This window comes from Euprymna scolopes, chromosome 5 (assembly GCF_053919585.1).
Source record: "Euprymna scolopes isolate OS-2025 chromosome 5, ASM5391958v1, whole genome shotgun sequence".
Taxonomy (NCBI): domain Eukaryota; kingdom Metazoa; phylum Mollusca; class Cephalopoda; order Sepiida; family Sepiolidae; genus Euprymna; species Euprymna scolopes.
The window spans coordinates 38,539,186-38,559,065 of record NC_136486.1 but is presented as its reverse complement, the minus strand read 5'-3'; the positions used below and the strand labels follow the sequence as shown (position 1 = coordinate 38,559,065).

At 32.5% G+C, this 19,880-nt stretch overlaps 1 protein-coding gene across 15 annotated transcripts in view; it reads right to left on the bottom strand.

The window, feature by feature from the left end:
• The window catches only part of LOC145276784 (uncharacterized), a 65,227-nt gene that overhangs the window by 22,748 nt on the left and 22,599 nt on the right, over nucleotides 1–19,880 (bottom strand). The window lies entirely within an intron of this gene.

Below are 19,880 nucleotides of genomic sequence, written 5' to 3'. Positions count from 1 at the left end.
TGAAGAAGATTGTCATCATTGGATAACGATGGACAATCAAGAAGATTCAAGAGGATAAATACTCCACACGAACATAACAATGTAACCAATTTGTTTTAAGAATAACCTCTTTGCTAAGCAACTGTAGTGCTTTCAGAAAATCTTCTGACACAATGTATTAGAATTTGATCAAATATCACATTGTAAATCCATCTAATCATTGCTCTACTGTTGGACGAGAGAGGGCTTTAGTTTGGTTTGGTTGTTTTGTTTTACACCATATCAATTCTTTTTAGGTTATTTAATGCTGAATCCAGTTATTTTGGAAATAGTATTCATGTTGTAGAAGGTTTTTATTCTTCAAGCTCTTTGTATCTTCAATTGCTAATTTTTAGTGTTTGGTTTGGTTGTTTTATAGTGGATTTTATCATTTTTGTTCCCTGTCCTCCAGAACATGAATGAATTTTGCAATGGGAGAGGGAAAAGGGTTACAGTATTAATGTTTGGTACATTTTAAGTTGGGAAACCATTCAGGAAGTGGGAAAGAGAAAGGGGAAATGGGAATAGGTGGGTTGTTTTTGTTTTTGGTTTTGCAGAACATAATTTAGTTTTACAAAAGGAAGTAGAAAAACAAAGCATCAATGTTAAGATCATTTCATCTCAGGGAGCCAATATCTTCTGATAGCCTGATCTGGTAGCACCAGAGCGCGAGAGAGGATTAGGTGAGGGCTTATCATTCATTGCCATATAACATGATGTTCTTGAAACATGCTATACAACTAATCCCAGATGCAGAGGGACAGGATATGATATCAGTGCAAACATCTCACAAAGTTTAACCCAAGCTGCCTTCATCCTTGCGGTTATACTGAGTCTACTTCTACATCCACCACCTGCATTCACATATCAATGAATAAATGTAATAGATATGACAGGATTTGAATTGTTACTAAAATTCACTAAGCTCTTAAGAATTCAATTGACTGGATATTTTGTCATTAAACATAATAGAAATAAATTACTAATAAGTTAATATTATATCAGTAAATTTATAACAAAAAGTTATAAATTTTTGTAATAAATGTTTTTAGAAATATAAAATTGAATGTTTTGCCATTAAGATTAAGAAAAATATTTTAAACTCCTATATTTAAGCATTTTGTTTTCTTTTCATAAAGTTATTTTTCATCTTTCTCTTCTTTTAAAAATATTTTATGTTTTTGGAATTGTATCTTATGAGATTTAATGTCCACTAAAATTCTAATATAATTACCCATTTTTGCTTTCACAGTTGAATTTTCATAAATATTTCATATGCCAAGAGTTGAATAAATCTAGCATCCTCCAGCTGGAGAATACAGAACAAAAACATAACCAAACATTTTTTTTAGGAAAGAAAGATAGAAAAATAAATTTATAAAAAGTTTGGCAATAATTCTAGTCTTTTTAATGATAAATAAAATTCAAATAACTGCAAATAAATATATTAAACATTTTTTTTATACTTAAAAAAAAATTTATTTTGGTGTTCAAAATTAATTCATAAACAAAACAATTTAAAAACAAATTCGGTATTTATTTAGACTTGCACTTATAATGAAAATTTTAAAGAAAATGCAGAAAAGTCTTTATAATGTATGTGCCAGTTATAGAATGAAGATGACACATTCTGAAAGTCATCTAAGTTGATCAAGTTTTATTTTTTTATTTAAGAAAATCAAATACTATGAGCTGAATGAGAGAAATGTTTGGCGCTATGTTTTAAATTTTGCTAAAATTCAAAAGCTACAATTCGAGATTTTGTTTGTATTTAAAATAATGAAAACTTTAATTGCTAAAAATCATAAAATTTGATTTTCTTAAATAAAAACTACTTGATCAATTTTTGTGATTTTTTTAAGAAAATCAAATTTTATGACTCACTGCAACAGAAACCAGTTACCATATTTGATTGAATTCGTTAAGTTATCTCTCCATTAACAACAGAATCAAGAGCTCATGACTGCTAAAAATACTTAATCACTAAAAATTGTAAAATTTGATTTTCTCAAAAAAACCTACTGGATCAATTTTGTGATTTTTGGAATATGACATCTTCATGCCATGACAAATAGGTACATAATAAAGGGTTTTCTTCATTTTTGTTTTCTTAAAGTGCAAGTCTAAATAAGCACCAAAAGTTTTAATATATTTATGGCAGTTTATGTTTACATTGTATTAAATATACTTACTACAAATTTGGTCAAAATGGCAAATGTTTAAACAAGCATAAATATATTAGTGTAGATGAATTTTCAAACAAGTTTGAACAAGTCTTGATAGTTGGAGTATGATATATGAAAAACTAACATAAAATATTTTATTCATAGTTTTTACCATTGACATATTTGAAGTAATCGATTAAAAAAATTTTTTGTTACATATTACTATGGTATTAATTAATATAACCAAAACAAAATCTTTAAATATAAATGGATTATTTTTATGTGGAAAAGCCTTTAGAAACAAAATTAATATTTTTTCATTTACCATTTTCTGGGGTTTTTAATATATATATAAAACAATATAAGTTTACATTCACAGGGTAAAAATCTAGTGAATTCTTACTGTGTTTATATAAAAGTACTTAAAAATAGAATTGATTATTAAATATACAAAAAATTTTATTTGTACAAATTTTATTTATTTATAGATTTGCAACCATATTTTTGGCCAGAGCCACAAGTCGCTAGACTTTTGAGTTGAAGCTTTATCTACAGATGTGGGAAACCATTTAGCTATTTTTAATTGACCAAAACATGCCTGAAAATGTGATGCTAATATTTGAATTAATAAAAATTTTATATCTAATATATAATACACGCACACGTAGAGAGGATGTGTAAGGTATTTGAACACATGCATTATTATTTTACTGTATCAAGAATATTACTTGACTTTCACCTCATAGCTTCCCAGACATCAATCATTTGAACTGTTATATATGAAACGCAGTTGAGAAAAAGGTTAACCAGCACTCTCATGACATTAAATAATCTCTAAAAATATTCAAATTTAAAATAATGTCCAATATGAACAGAGACTACCTGATCCTAGCACCTAGGTGATCCGTTTCTTACATAAAAAAACCATCATCAAAGCTGAAGGACATTTTAACAGATAAAATTCCAAAACCGCATTCTCTGTGTATCTGTTCCCCTGAACAGCTTCTTAGAAGTGGTGATAATTTCTACCATATCTAGTTTTTGGGTTTTTTTTTTAATGGAAATCGCTCCAGACAAGGTCTGAAGCCACTTAATGTAAGGAACTAACAAGAACTAAAGATGATTATCACAAAGACAGAAGATGCCTATTGAGCTTAAAAGTAGGGAGGAAACAGTTAGCAGAAAGAAAGGTCCTACTGGAATAAGAAACTGTATTACAATGAGGTATAAAAACAGCAAATTGATGGAGACCACTAGACCAACAAGTCAAACGAGCTGGAACAAAATAAGCAGGGAATAGATTGGACAATTCTGAAGAACACATGCCATGATAGTATTTATAGAAAAAAATCAAGACTAGCAACATCACATCTGTTGCAGAGAAGATAGCATGGGGCCAATCAAATTACAGATATGTTTCTGTACCTTATTAAGAAACCTCAAACGTAACAACGATTCATCAGCCCAAATATGACAATACTCCATACATGGTTTGATAGTAAATTTGTACAGATAGAGAATAGCCTCAAGTGCTTAAAACAATAGAGATAACCTACTTTACGAGAAGCAGAAAGAGCAATGGATCTAATATATGTAACCCAAGAAAGATTTTATGAGATAGAGAGACCAAGTTTTCAGAGTTGAGCCATCCCTGAGAATCCCTGGAAGAAAAGAGTCATGCTTACGATTGAAAGTCACAAGCCGAATCTTGACAGGATTAAATGAAACAAGCCATTTTGTAGCTCAATCTACAACTGAACCCAAGTCAATTTCTAGATTAACTGCATATTTCAACGGATCCAAGAGAGATGGGCTAGAAGCAACATCAGAATAGAAAGTTATATCATCAGAAATGTTAATTTTCTGAACAACATTATCTGGAAGATCATTGATATAGAGAAGAAACACAGTTGGACCTAGAGTAGAAGTAGTAATGAACACCAGCATTGATAGGTGAAGAGAATAGAGATGCTACACAGAGTTACTCGCAATCTTCAATCAGAAAGAAAAGACCTGACGATGTCAAGAATATCACCACCAATGCCATAACCCTAATGTTTATGTAGAAGACCAGAATGCCACATTCTGTTGAACGCCTTTGAAATGTTGAGTGCAATGATCCTACCTTCTCCTGAATTCTCCATAAAATGACAGATCTGCTCAGTTACAACAGTTAACAGATCAGCAGTTTAACAAAAACTAGAAAAGTCATATTGAATGAACATCAGTAAAGACATCAATTTGCTTGCTATTGACCAACCTTTCAAAAACTCTGCTAATAACAGAGACGAGAAAACAGGATGATACTTAGTTGGATCAGACCGATCACCAGCATTTTTTAAAAATGGGGACAATAGAAGACTGTTTCCAACAAGAAAGGCAACATGATTTTGAGATTGAATAACTTGGAGGATAGAAGAAAGTTCAGGAGCACAACGTTTGAAAATGACAACAGGAATTGAAGGAGGACCGGAAACCTTAAACTGGTTAAGATCAGAAAGAACCCTAGCAACCATCTTTGGAGTGATGATTATAGAATCAAGAGACTTCTAAGTTTTCAAAGGAAAATCAGGAAGAACAGCACCAGAATCATCAACAGAAAAATTATTAGCAAAAAGACGAGCAAAGAGAAGATGAAATAACTTTAAGACCATTAAATAGACGAAGAATAGCAGACTTGCCACTATTAATAACACTATTATAGATTCTCTAAAAGTCACGAGAGCCAATGTTTTGAGATGAGATAAGAGTCACAAATCCTTTGAAAGTAGCTAGACCTCAGAAATTGTTCTCTTGCAAGCATTGCTACCTTTTCTGTAGGAATGTCTAGAATCCTCAGAAATTATCTTGGACAAACATTCTGACAGTATATAGATGCAATATCTTCTAATTGTTTTTTTTTTTTTTTTACTTAACTTGATGTACTTTGCTATTTTTTGCCAATAAAATTGATTGATACTTTATCATAAAACACAAAACGTTTTTCAGTAAAAAGATGCATCTGTTCCTAAGAGACAATCTTTGTGTATGTATAAATATTATCTTAAATATAAATTTTAAAAGTAACTTTGAAGCAATTGCAAAAGATCTTGGTATGTTATTTTGATTAGTTAAAAAGCTAATATATATATATATATATATGATAGAGAGATACAAAACAATTTTTCCACCAAATTATTAAAAAGAAAAAAAAAAGGGGGGGGGTCATAGATTTTTCTATGTTGATGCTTGATTATATTTTCTCAAAAAATGGTAAAAGCTCAGAATCAAAGATTTGATGCAAATTTTCACCTCATTTTCTCAACAATCTAGAATTGTCCAAATTGAGTTCTTTCTTTTTTCTTTTATAAGCATAAAATCAACCTACAGTAATGCATATGCATTTTATATATCAACATTTAAATAAATAGTAAACAAAAAGAAATATTTATAGTTGCAACAAATGGTAATCACATAAACTTGTCTGTAAATAGAATATATTCACAGTTCTGAAATGATAAAAATAAAATCAATGAGAAATTAAAGAAAAAGAAAAAAAAACTTGCCAAGCAAATCAAAAGCAAAGATCATCAAAAAAGACAGAAAATAGTAAAAATTTTATAATTTTTAAAGATGTTAAAAGAAAATTCTTTTTATGATGTTAAGATTTAAAAAGATAGCAATGGATCATAAGCAAGAAAAAAAAATGAAATGACAAATCATTACTAAAATCTTTGGTGCTTATTTAGAATTAAACCTATTTTCAAAACAAAAAGACAAACGTTTAAAAAAAAAAACTAAAAAAAAAATTGATGTATGTACCCATCATTTGAACAAAGATGTCATATTCCAAAAATCATAAATTGATCAACTAGCTTTCTTTTGTTTGTTTTTTAACTAAGAAAATCAAATTTTATGATGAAGCGAGACGTTACCAGTTTTATAAATAAAGGGGAAACTCAATTCGAACTATAGAAATCAAAATCAGCCTTGTAATGGCTACAATTTCCTATTAAAATTGCTAAAAATCATTAAAAATGTTTTTCTATATCAAACAAAAAAAGCTACTTGAACAATTTGCAGTTTTTTAATATGACATCTACATTAGTTTTGTTAAAATAGGTTTAATTCTAAATAGTAATCAAATCTTATGCCAAAACATAAAATGTTCATTTAAATTATGTACATAATTTGAATTAACAATTTTATGTAATCCTGTTTTTTTAACTGAAATAGTTTGAATTTACAACTTATTTGCATATGAAAGTAAGAGATCAACTAGAATAAAATCAACTCAAGAAAATAATTTATATTTTTCTTATTATTGAATACAAAATCTACTTACAAAATGATTGTATTTAGGCAGCAAGCAAACATTGGAGTCTGTTTAATCATTCTTTTTTTTTTTAAATTTACAAAATGATATACATCATAATCATTTTGTAAGTAGATTTTGTATTCAGGAGTTTAAATATAACCTCTTCTCTGCCACCTTTTTTTTTAAAGGGTGGGGGGCTTATTTTCAACTGAATTTTTGCCTATTAGTACCCAAGGTTTTCTGATTTTTTTTATTTTTATAACAAGAAGGCTAACCATATTTCAGCAACATCTGTATTTTTCAGACATATCATTACTAATATTACACCTATATATTAGCAACATTGATGCCTCAGTTTTCAGTATACTGTGAAAATCTAGAGTGGAAACTTACAATCAGTTTCAACCAATCAAATATTTTTGCTAAGTAGTCCTTATAGTGACAAAGTGGTTTGTTCCATTTTCATCAAACCACACTTGACCAATTGTTTAACTTTGTGGAAAGGAAGCAAATAAAATAACCACAGATCATTATCTATAAATCAGCAACATCCCCCAATAACCAGCGATTTATTATTTGTCTGTTAGCAACATCCCCCAATAAACAATGATTACTTGTTTGTTAGCAACATCTCCAATAACCAGTGATTGTTATTTGTCAGTTAGCGACATTTCCCAATAACCAGTGATCGATTGTCTGTTAGCAACATCCTAATAACCAGTGATCGATTATTTGTCTGTTTGCAACTTTCCATAATAACCAGTGATCAATCATTTTCCTATTTGTTAACAACTATTAATCAAATTATTTCCTGTTTGTTTTAACTTCCTATAATAATTACTAATCAGATTTCGATTATAGTCCAGATTTTTTGCTCAAGTTTGAATCTAATTCATTCCACAGAAACACTTTAATCAAATCCACACTTGACTTTTTTTGCCTAACCTTCTAGAAATAAGATAAATAAAATAAATGAATGCTATAATAATTCTATAAAATAAAAAAATAAAAATTTTAAACGTGATTTGGCTCAAATGTATTGCTTTTACAAAAATGTGTTTGCTAATAAAATAAAGAGAAAAAAGAAAATTGGATACTAATGGAAAAAAAAATTAAAAAAAATAATGTGTACCTAATAGTGGTGTAATGTAATGCCCAAGGTGTAAGAGATAAACTGTTCTCAGGAGTGCTAGAACAAGTCACACTCATTTCTAGCTGAGAAATGCAGAGAATACATAAATACATAAGCGTTTCTGAAATTATGTTTGGGATGAATTCCCTCATTTTTTTCTGAATAAAACAAATTGGATGAAGACAAGTTCATTCATTCATCTTTGCCGAGTAAGAGGCTAAAAGACCTAAAAACATTTTTAAAAGCTTAAAAACTATCTACTAACCAAAGTTCTGAACCAGCTTCATCCTAAGGAGGAAGTTTCACAGAAATATTAAATTCACAAGTGGTCCTCAGTCACTTGTATATTCCCGTCAGAGGAAATGACCATGTTATGTTTGCAGCTTTTGGAGGAAGATGTTGATGTCCTGCTACATTCAGCACCTGGTATCCCCAAATGAGCACCCATTTGATACTAATCAAGCTCATTATTGCTAAAATTCAAAGTTCTAGCGATAACCGGTGTCAACATGATTATACTGGATAAAATTATTTGTAATAAAATGCCAGCTTATTCAATTTTAGCTAAGAATAAATATTTCTCATTACAAATCCTTAGTTAATTGTTTGCTGTTTAGTTCTCTCGCACTGCAACAACTTAGACACCAGGATCAGAAAGTGAGATTGAGAAGTCAGCATCCCAGAGGAGAGGCACTCTGACCTGCAAAAAGTGCCTGGGTAGCCCCGTCGGTATTCCATGGTAAGGGTGCTTCAGGCAATTAGCAATAAACTCATTGCTTTTCAAAGAGAAAAGACAAAGCCTGGGAGGGTGGACCTCGTAGAACTGCACAGAACTAAACTTCCACCACAAAATCAACAGGGACCGGATCATTACAGGACAGCCTACCTTTTGCAAATTTCACACAAAGCTAATTTATGTGTCTGGCAGTGTTCTTAGATTAGATATGTTTTGTATAGAAATTCATCTAAGTATCAAAAATCGAAAAATCCGATCTTAAAAATAGCTTTTCTCTTTTATAGATAAGAGAACAATTTTTACAGAGGAATATTTTACGTTACACCAGCCAAGGGAGATAATAATCTCTTTATTTTGGGAGCCCAGGTTAAAAATTCCCAAAACAAAACAACTTACAAAAGAATTATCAATCTTTAACTAGTAAAATTGGCCACGTAAATTCCACAATTAATCAAATTTTATTATCTTTGATCAAATATTTCCTATTCTAATGTCTACAGACACACGCCTTTCAGGAGTACACCCCCTTTCTCTTCTTTTTAGTAGCATCATTTTAATCCCCTATTATACACACTCAGCAAATCAAAGGTTCTTCATGCAAAATTTTTACCTTGTAACTTGGGAGCCTGTAAGTATCTGTTTTTAGTATTATCAGTAGTAGTATTAATATTTCAATTAGTAGTAGTATTAATATATCAAGAACGTTAAAAGATGATCCATGCCAAATTCGGTGCAATTCCCTCAAATAGTTTTGAAGCCTCTGAGTGACCAACAGACACACAGCCAGACTAAAAATTGTACACTTGTAATATTGATTAATTATTTGACAGAGATATTTTAGTTAATTTTAAAAGAATGTGTCCTCCAATAAATACCTGTGTGATTGTGAGGTAAAAAAAATATATGTAAAAACAGCACTCGAATTCACTTTAGGAAAAACTTATAAAAAAAAAATAAATAAATAAAATAAATCTACTATTATATAAAAGTCACAAGTGAGAGAGTTCCTTCCCCATAGGTTCTGAAACGACTTAACCTACCTTTTGCAAATTTCACACAAAGCTAATTTATATGTCTGGCAGTGTTCTTAGATTAGATATGTTTTGTATAGAAATTCATCTAAGTATCAAAAATCGAAAAATCCGATCTTAAAAATAGCTTTTCTCTTTTATAGATACGAGAACAATTTTTACAGGGAAATATTTTACGTTACACCAGCCAAGGGAGATAATAAAATCTTAGCAAAAAAAAAACAAAAAACAAAACAGATTTAAGATAATCTAGAAACATAGCTTAGTGGTAGCGCATTCAACTACAGATTGAATGATCCCCTATTTAAGCCCGGGTGTACCTCACCATTTTATTTTAATTTTTTCTTATTAATGATTTCAATTTATGACAAAAGAAGAGGTACCATTTAAAAATCGCCAGAAATCATTTCTTCGTTTGCACATTTTAAAACTAAACATTAATCAGAAGTGACTTTTTCAGGGCATTTGATGAACAAGATTATCATTATTATTTTTTGTGGAAATTAGTTCACCGAGCAAATTATTCCTCACAATATATAATAATCAATAGAGGCTTGATTCTATAATAATTCATATGCAATCTGCATAAATTAAAATACCACATTTAAGTGTATTGCATGACCGGGCAACGCCAGGCTGCCAGCTATTAAATAAATAATAGAGTTGATTTTATTCTGGTAGAACTGAGAATTATACACAAAATATCAGATACTTACAAAATATACAGCATTGAAATCAAAAAGCATTATGCACACATCATTTTAGACAAAAATAATATTTACAAAAAAAGTTTCTATCAAATTTGTTTTATATTAGAATATATAAGGAAATAATTTTACTGAAACCGGTAAACATGTAATATTAGTTTACTAGTGGGGCCTGTGGAAATTCCACAGCGGTATCTTTCAAATTTCAATATTGCTGCTGGGTATTCTATGGACTTCAGCATGAATAAGAGATCCCATGATATTATTGTACCTATTTACTATGCCTCCCCACGAGACAGAGTTAGACACCAGGGTCGTTTTTTAACGTGGAGAAAAGGTACAAAAATAAAAATTGTCTCAGTCGTGAAGGATTTCTCCTCCAGCGAAAGAGAACAAGAAATAGAAGTGCAGCATCTGAAGAACAGATACTACACTTTGATCTTGTCCCGAAGGCCAAAAGTTATGTAGCCCTGTATTATGTATTATTGTAGCCCTTTTGTTAAAACTGTAAAAGTATTTATCTAAGTAATCTGGGTAATGTAGTGTCATGATATAATTATGGTTTATCTCTAATATCCTTATAGGAGTCTGTGACATATTTCCATTGTATGGAAGACCGGCGTGAACAGAAACCCTACTATATCACGATACCATTTTTAAACAGAACATATACTACACTTGGATCCTAGCCAGAAGACCAAGAAGGTATATTTTAGTTTCACATACAACCCAAAAGCAACATCATTATTTTTATTTTTTATTTTTTTTTTTACGTTGCATTTTCAGTGATCAGGAGATCTTATTTATTAAAATGATGGATAGAAGGTGAGAATATACTACGAACATTAAATTATCGAATCTATATAATGATAATGTTTGTAGTATGCTATCACCTATCCACCTTTTTAATAAATAGGATCTCTCAATGAAATTATTTATAATCTGGAAAACGTCACACACATACAAAGGTTCTACGGTATTAATATATAGATTATACTTTTTTTTCAAGTTGAACAAGAAATACAATAAATGAAGTTTGCTTCATATATAAGTAAATAAAATATATATAATGAACATATACATACGAGGGCAGTTTGTTTAAAAACCTAAAATATTTTTCAGTAATCAAAACTATTTTTTTAAAGTTCATGTAGGCAAATACACATTTTTCTTAGTACTTTCACGCAATGTGTTCAAATAAACTTGTATTCCCTCAACGTAAATATCCTTGACTAACCCAAGTAGCAGCAAAATCTCATACCTTTCACTTTCTACTTTAATAGCTACTTTCCTTGGATTGCTTGCCTTTAGAAGTCCTTTTCTGCTCCTCATTTCCCCCGACCGTACCAAGGAAATTTAAATGTAATGTGTTATATTCCTAAATACTTAGGAAATAAAGACAAACGTGAGTTACACCGAGTGGTATGTGTAATGGGGTTTATTTATAATACAGAAACGTAAGGCTGCTCGCCTAAGGTAAATAGAAGTACATAGTAACAAGTATGGGGAAGAAAGTCTGATAATCAACACGTAAGACTATCCGTCTTACTGCGACTGCTTGTCTGCCGCTGTCTGCCAAACAGTCCAATATATATATACAGTTTGTAACCGGTGTATAGCCAGTTATGTTCCTTCACAACACCTCCCCCTGAAGCTGAAATCTTCCTGATTTTAGCTTAAATACCTCTTCCTTTTAGGGTCAGGGCTTAATCTCCTGGTAACTTTTCTCTTTCTTGCGCTTTTCCTTCTGGTCAGCGTTACCCGGGGTAAAGGTTTCTGTCCAGCCCGTATGGTCGGTTCAGGCGAAATATTCATTGTTTGCGGTACACACGCTGGTTTTGGTATATCAAAAATATCGCACAATGTTTCCATTGGTGTCTCTTCCACATTTGGAGACAGTCTGGGACGTATTTGATTTCTGTGTCTTTTGCAGACAAAACTTAATCCTTGGATGGTATAGACCATGCTCCCAATCCTTTTTTTGATAATACCTTCAACCCACTGATTTCGTCCATTTTGAAAATTTTTGAAATATACATTTTCACCTGGGGAGAAGCACTTGGTATTAAGGTTTTCTTTTTTGAAAACTTTCTTTTTCTCTGGTAGCAGCCTATCGAAGACAGATCTTATCTTTCTTGCAAACATTAGCTCAGCCGGGGAAGAATTGACATTATTATTAGGCTTTGGTGTCACCCTGTAAATTACTAAAAATGTTTGAATACATTGTTCGTCTGTGTCCGTAGTAAGATTTTTCTTAAGTGCCCTTTTAAACGTATCTACAAATTTTTCGGCCAACCCATTCGATCGTGGATGGTACACAGGTGTTGTCATATGTAGAATATTTAGTGAGTCACAGAATTCTTTGAATTCATGAGCAGTAAATGCTGTTCCATTATCGCTCACTAAGGTTTTTGGCACTCCAAAACGGCTAAAAATTTCATTAAGCGCACTCACAGTGTTTTTTGCTGTTGGATGTCTAAACTTAAATATTTCTGGCCATTTTGAAAAAGAATCTACAATAATCAAGTAAAAATAACCATTTATAGGTCCCGCATAATCAATATGCAGACGTGACTAGGGTAGGTCCGTCTTTGGCCATGGCGTCGTTTTTACTGGAGGATCTCGAGCTGCTAATTGACATCCTCTGCATGTCTTGACACATTTTTCAACTTCCTTGTCCATACCAGGCCAGTACACATATCCTCTCATAAGGGATTTCATTCTCGAAATGCCCGGATGACCTGTATGAAATTCCTTCAGAATTTTCCTCTGTAACGTTAGTGGAATTACGATCCTCTCACCATACATGAGCACATCTTCACAGATGGAAAAAGGCGTTGTTTGATCTACCTTTTTATTTTTTTTTATCCATCCCAATTGATTTTTCATTTTCTTAATGAAAATGTCATTTACTGCCTCTTTTTTTATTTTTTCGAAAGTTACCGGAAGTTCACGTATCATATTACACATTGAACTTGTACATTCACTTTCGTCTTTAAGCGCAGCAATTACCGTTTCTTCGAAACTTTCGCTTCTTTTAGGGATCAACCGTGATAATGCATCTGCGTGTCCTAACTTTTTTGAGGATACATGTTCCATCTTAAACTGATAGTTTAAGAGGGTTACAGCCCATCGCTGTAATCGATTCGCAGTATGTGTGGGAATGCCTTTCTTTGATCCAAATATGGTAAGTAGGGGTTTATGGTCGGTTTGCAAAATAAAAGATCGTCCATGGAGAAATCGATTGTACTTTGTAATTCCAAATATTATCGACAGCGCCTCTTTTTCAATTTGGCTGTAATTTTTCTCCGCTGCAACCAACGTTCTTGAAGCATGGGCGATAGCTTTTGTCCTACCATCCTCATACTTGTGAAGTAATACAGCGCCAACACCGTAATCACTGGCGTCCGTTGCTAGTATTAGTTCCTTTTCTGGATTGAAATGTGCCAATGCTAAGTCTGACAGTAGACATCTTTTGATATTTTGGAAAGCAGATTCACATTCCTTATTCCAGTTCCATTTAACACCCTTTTTCAGTAACTCGTTAAGAGGAGCTCTTAAATTATGTATGTTAGGGATGTAAATTGCATAGTATTGAACTAATCCCAAAAACGATTTTAATTTTGTCACTGAATCTGGAGCAGGCATCTTTTCAATTGCTTCAGTCCTTTGTGGATCCGGTCTTCGACCCTCTTTGTCGATTATTTGACCTAGATATTTAATTTTTTTTTCATAAAAAAATCGCATTTTTCTGGGCTCAATTTAAAACCAAATTCCTGTATTCTTTTGAATACTTCTTTTACATGCTTCTTATGATCTTGCAAATTTTCACTTTTAATTAGGATATCGTCAAGGTAGGCCATTGAAAATTCCAACCCTGCCAGCATCGTGTCCATAATTTGCTGGAAAATAGCAGGAGCAACCTTTAATCCAAAAGGAAGCCTCTTTAGCTTAAAAATGCCCTTATAAGTATTTATGCCTAAGTATTTGGAGCATTCATCGCTGATCTTAATTTGCAAGTAAGCATCTGAGAGGTCTATCTTAGAAAAAATTTTTCCTCCGTTAAGCTTAGAGAACAGATCTTCTGCGGACGGAAGGGGATAATTATGGTCCAATAGACAGTCATTTAAACCCGTTGAAAAATCTCCACAGACCCTTATTCTGTTATTTTTTTTCTTTACATACACGGTTGGACTTGCCCAATCTGTGTGGTTAACTTTTTCAATGACTTCCAGTTGTTGAAGTCTATCCAACTCTTTTTCGATTGCGTCCATCGCTGAAAAAGGCACATTCCTTTTAGGTTTGAATACTGGAGTGGCATTTTTCTTTAATTCAAATTTTGCCTCTGTCTTAATACAGAGTCCTAGTCCTTCGGCAAAAACATTGGGAAATTCAGTTTTCAAATCCTTCAGGAAGTCTTCCCTTTGGTTTGCTTTTTCTGCAGTTAAAACGTTACAAAACGAATTTATGGGTTTCTCCCATAAATTAAACAGGACAATCCAATCTACCCCAAACAGGCATGTATTCTTTCCTGGTACGACGTACACTTTGGATTTATGAGTCTGGTTAGCGAATGTCACTTTGCATTTTAATTCTCCCTTGAACTCTAATCTTTTGCCGCACACACTTCTCGCCGTCTTTCTGGTTTTCGTTAATTCAGGTCGACCTATCCTTTTCCATATATCTTCATTTATAATACTAATATCTGCACCGCTATCCAGAAGCAATGTAACCAGATGTCCATTTATCCGAACATCAACATATTTCCGTCTTTCGCAGCTTTTTTCTTTATTCATGCGAAGCGTATTTACATTATCGGTCCCTTGTCTTTTCTTCTGGGCACAGTATGTTCCCTTGTGACCTCTGAGACCACATTCATAACATATTTTGTTCCTAAACCAGCAGGTCTTATTGTTGTGTCTTAAACTACCACAACATTTACACTTTAGCTTTGGGTCTTTGTATCCTTTAAGGATCCTGTGTTCTTGGAACCTGGACTTTCTTGTGGTCCCTTGCCTTTTTACTTGCTGCACCTTAAAAATATTTTTCTCTTCAATGCGAGTGTTGTCTTTCTTTATGTTAATCAGACGTTGACACTCTTCAGTGACTTTTTGCAATGTTATGTTAGGATCCGCCTCCATAATTGTTAGGATCCGTGAACGTATATCTTTGTCCCTTGGTGCTGTGAGACCTTGTACAAAGATTAAACATTTAAATTGGTCTGCGGAAATTTCATTCAATTTAAATGATTCGCATAAACAGTTCACAGTGCAAGCATATTCTAGATAGTCTTCAGCTTCTGCCTTCTGAATGTTCAAACATTTGTATCTAGAGTGAAATAGGCTATCCCTTTTATCAAATATTTTCGACAAGGTACTAATTGTTTCCTCGAACGAAACCTCCTCCGGTTTTTTTGGTAGAATTAGATTTGCATACTTGGTGTTTTCATCAGTACCCAGTTTTTGTAGTAGCAGGGTAACTTTTTCCTCATCGGTCCAGTCTAAACATCTTTTCGTAAAAATTGTTTCGTATCTTCTGTAGTATGCAGGGAAAGTAACACCAGTATCCGGGGAGTAACGAAATTCCGTTAGTGAATTTGAAATACCCTCGGCAGAAAAATTAGTCTTCTTCCCGGTCGACGTTAGAATTAGCTTTTCTAAATTCTTTTGCTGTGTCGACATTTGTCGTTGTAGTATGTTTGTTTGTTCTTGTTGTGCCTCTAAAGTTTTTTGTGTTCTTTCTTGTTGTTGTTGCAGCTGTTGCTGTAGCTGTTGTTGTTGAATTTGTTGTTGTTGTTGTTGTTGCGCTAAAAATTGTTGAGTCATTTTTGTCTGTTCCTGGATGCTAAGGGCTAGAGCCTTAGTTAACTCTGCTAATTGTTCCATGTTAGCTTCTAGTACAAAAATGTCTTTTCGAATTCTACACAATAATTCCAAAGAAAAATCGTAAATTTACGTATATCGTAAATTAGTAGCAATATGCAGACACAACACGTTTCAACAAAGTTCATCCATAGTAATTCAACAGGCTTTGTAAAATAATTCTTTTTTTTTTTTTTTTTCAACAACGTAAGTTCATACACAAAATATTTCTTACTTCCCACGACAAATAGTTCCAATTATTTATATAAAGGCAATAACAAACAATTAATTTTCCAAAAAAAAAAAAAATATATGGCTGCCGTTCCCACGTGGCATAAAATGGTACAATAGTCGTTGTATTTATATTTTTTCTTTCGAAACTCGTAATCCTTTAGTGTAGTTTCGAATTCAACTTGCGACCATTTTTTTTTTTTTTTACTTGTCAAAATAAATATAAATTCCACTTTACCTTGAACATGTTTCTATAATTTCTTGTGAGTTCTTTACGAAGAAAAATCCGTACTTTTCGCTACTTTAGGTAGGAAAAATTTTTAAATTCATTGACGCACGTGGTCAAAAATCCTTGTGTAGTTTTTTTTTTTTCGTAAAACAAAAAATCCTTGCATTGTACACAGTCCTTGGTACGGTAATTTATCTCTGTTAAGAGAAAGAACATCCTTTCGTCGCCATTGTTATATTCCTAAATACTTAGGAAATAAAGACAAACGTGAGTTACACCGAGTGGTATGTGTAATGGGGTTTATTTATAATACAGAAACATAAGGCTGCTCGCCTAAGGTAAATAGAAGTACATAGTAACAAGTATGGGGAAGAAAGTCTGATAATCAACACGTAAGACTATCCGTCTTACTGCGACTGCTTGTCTGCCGCTGTCTGCCAAACAGTCCAATATATATATACAGTTTGTAACCGGTGTATAGCCAGTTATGTTCCTTCACAACATAATGTGAACAAACATTTTGCTACACAACTAAACACTTAGAATTCCTCTATAAATCTAACTTCTAATCACAGTAACCCCTTACATCTCAATTAATGCCACTAGACTTGCATCTTTTTGTAGTGAGAAAGTTTTAACAGGATACTGCTCGTATTCTGATTTGTGGATCTTCAGGTCATGGTATCCAAGTAAAATATGTTTTAGTTATCCAAACGATCAAATGTTGAATGTCTTCCAGCGACACCACCTGGAACAAAAACACCTAGTAAAAATCTCTCTTAATCAAATGACCTGAATGCTAGTAACATTGAGTTTTTGCTCTCAAACAGGCAAAGCATCCATGTTTTATGAAGATACAAATAAATCATTAGGTCGGCTGTTCAAATCATCCTCATTGCGTTTCACTTTTTTGTACAAAGCTTTTATATACAGCACAGCAGGTTCTTTGTCATTTATTTTAAAGAGGAGGGGAGGGGTGGCTTTACTTATTGCATCATCTCACCCAATCAATAACAAATACATTCTTGAACCTCACCGCAAAAAATTGAATATTATAAAATGTAAAAAACATAATAAAGTTAATATGGTCTTATATCATTCAATTCCAGGTAACTTCAGGTCTTCCTGCTGATTATTTATAAAAACAATAAAAGCAGCAACACTGAATAATTTAAGAAAATGTAAATCGGATTATAGATAATGAATGACAAGACAATTTAAAATGGAGATTCATTTGTTTGTTTTATGGCGTAACAACCCTTTTCAGGTTATTTAATGACTAATCCGGTTATTTTGATGAAAGTTTTTATGCTCTTCAAATTCTTGATATTTTCAAATATTTATTTATGGTGTTTAGTTTGGTTGTTTTGTAGAGAAATATTGTTTTGGGGTTTGGTTTTGCAGAATCTGATTGAGTTTTACAAAGGAAAAGGAAAAAAAAACAACTTTAATGTTTGGTGCATTTTAGGTCAGGAAACAGCCTGATCTGGTAGCACCAGTTTAAAATAGAGACAATTTAATCGAATAAAGTAGAACTCATATAAAAACAGGTTATCATGGTTGAGTGCTTTATAGCAGAATTGAAATCAATGACAGATGAATAGCAAATTAGACTAAAATAAGATGACTTCATAAATCTTCTCACGTAACAATAGGCATTCACTGACTAAAGCTGTACAATAGGATAAAAGCTATAAAACATGAAAAATTAGTCTATAGCTTACATCAATAAACATCAGACTGTGTATGGATAACTGGTCTCTTGAAGAAGACCACTAGATGGCAACAGCTGCAATGATGCAATGCCGTGAAGCACAATATGGAGACTATGGACATCAACACAGAGTCCTGGCAGGCAATCAATTCAAATGGAAAAGAACCCTAACCAAAACATCTCAAGTCAGGAGAGTGGATAGGTGGGCCCACAGAAAGCAAAGCATCAGCTAAAGTAGATCAGAAACAGAACACACATGTAACCTCTGCAGCAGAGACTGTCACATTAGCCTGTACAGTAATAGACGTTGATGCTCCAGCTCAAAAGGTAACTAGGATGTTACTCATAGTCAAGCGATTGATAGAGGCCTACTAAATTAATAAACATCTATGTATGTACTTCAAAATTGCCAATTACATATATCACATTGAAACATTGATGTGCATTGGATCATAAAAATTAAACATAGTTGAGCCGGGTCAGTAGTTAGATGATCACTTGAGATTACTAACTTAACTTTGAAAGCAAAAGTAAAGCAACTGTCTCTAATATTGTTGGGGAAAGGTACAATTTTTGCCATCTTCCAGGCAAAATTGTAGAGCAGACTAAACTTTTGCCTCAATAGTAGGACAACTAGAAACTTGTAAATAATACCATAGTCTCTGCTAATCCCAGCATTGCTTCATCCATCTTTGATTGCTTCTGGGCTTAAGCAATAGAAATGTGGTTAGAGATTGCTAAACGCTTTCACCTTTTCAGAGAAAGGAGGAAACTAATTTTAAATCAGGTAAATTGCATAAAGTTAATTTTCAAGGTATCGAATTTTTTGTTATTTAATTCATAAATCTTTGCCGAGTAGACTTCACCAAATATCAAATGCAATAAAAGGACAACTGCTTTTTAAGTTTAGTCATTTTAGCATGAATAATCAACCAATGAATAGACAAATCACAACCAACTGAATATCTATAGGTACAAAGAAAATGCCATTCAGAATTATCAAAACTCTTTGCTACCTTCCAATATAATTGTTAGAACGACAGAACTACAATCAAGGGGAGCTAATCCCTTTTTTGTTTCAGACTGAGTTATCTCCTTTTATCTGTTATGTGAGTTCTCATGGAGACGTGAGAACACAAGACAGACGCTGGTAAGAATGGACGACTTAGAATTTGGATAAATGAAGATGGAAATATATACTCGTGATAGATGTGACATACAGACTAAAGTTATAACGGATTAAAGACTGATATATATAATATAAAGCTGAACGTCTGTGTGTGTGTGTGTGTGTGTGTGTGTGTGTGTGTGTCTGGTCACGAATAGGCTCCTATATGGTTGACTATTATAGAAAACTGATCACATATGATAGAAGATGTATTGAGACACAGGAATGGGCATGTTTGATCTGGCATAATGATGACTCATTAAAATTGTGGGGTCTGCGTACGCGCCTGGTCCACAAAGTATGGAAATAAAAAATTAAAAAAAAACGTTTACAAGTGTTTTGATATAGATGTACATAATAATACTTTGATAAGTATGTTTTAACTTAAATAGGGATGGTATAATAAAATTGTGGGGTCTGCGTTCGCGCTTAGCCTCCATAGAATGGAAATAGGCACAAACTTTAATAAAGACTTTTCATATCTATCTGCGTAAGTATACTTTGATAATTATGTTTCAGTTTGAAGAAATATGGTATAATAAAATTATGGGGTGTTTGTTCGCGCCTGACCTCCATAGAATGGAAATAAGT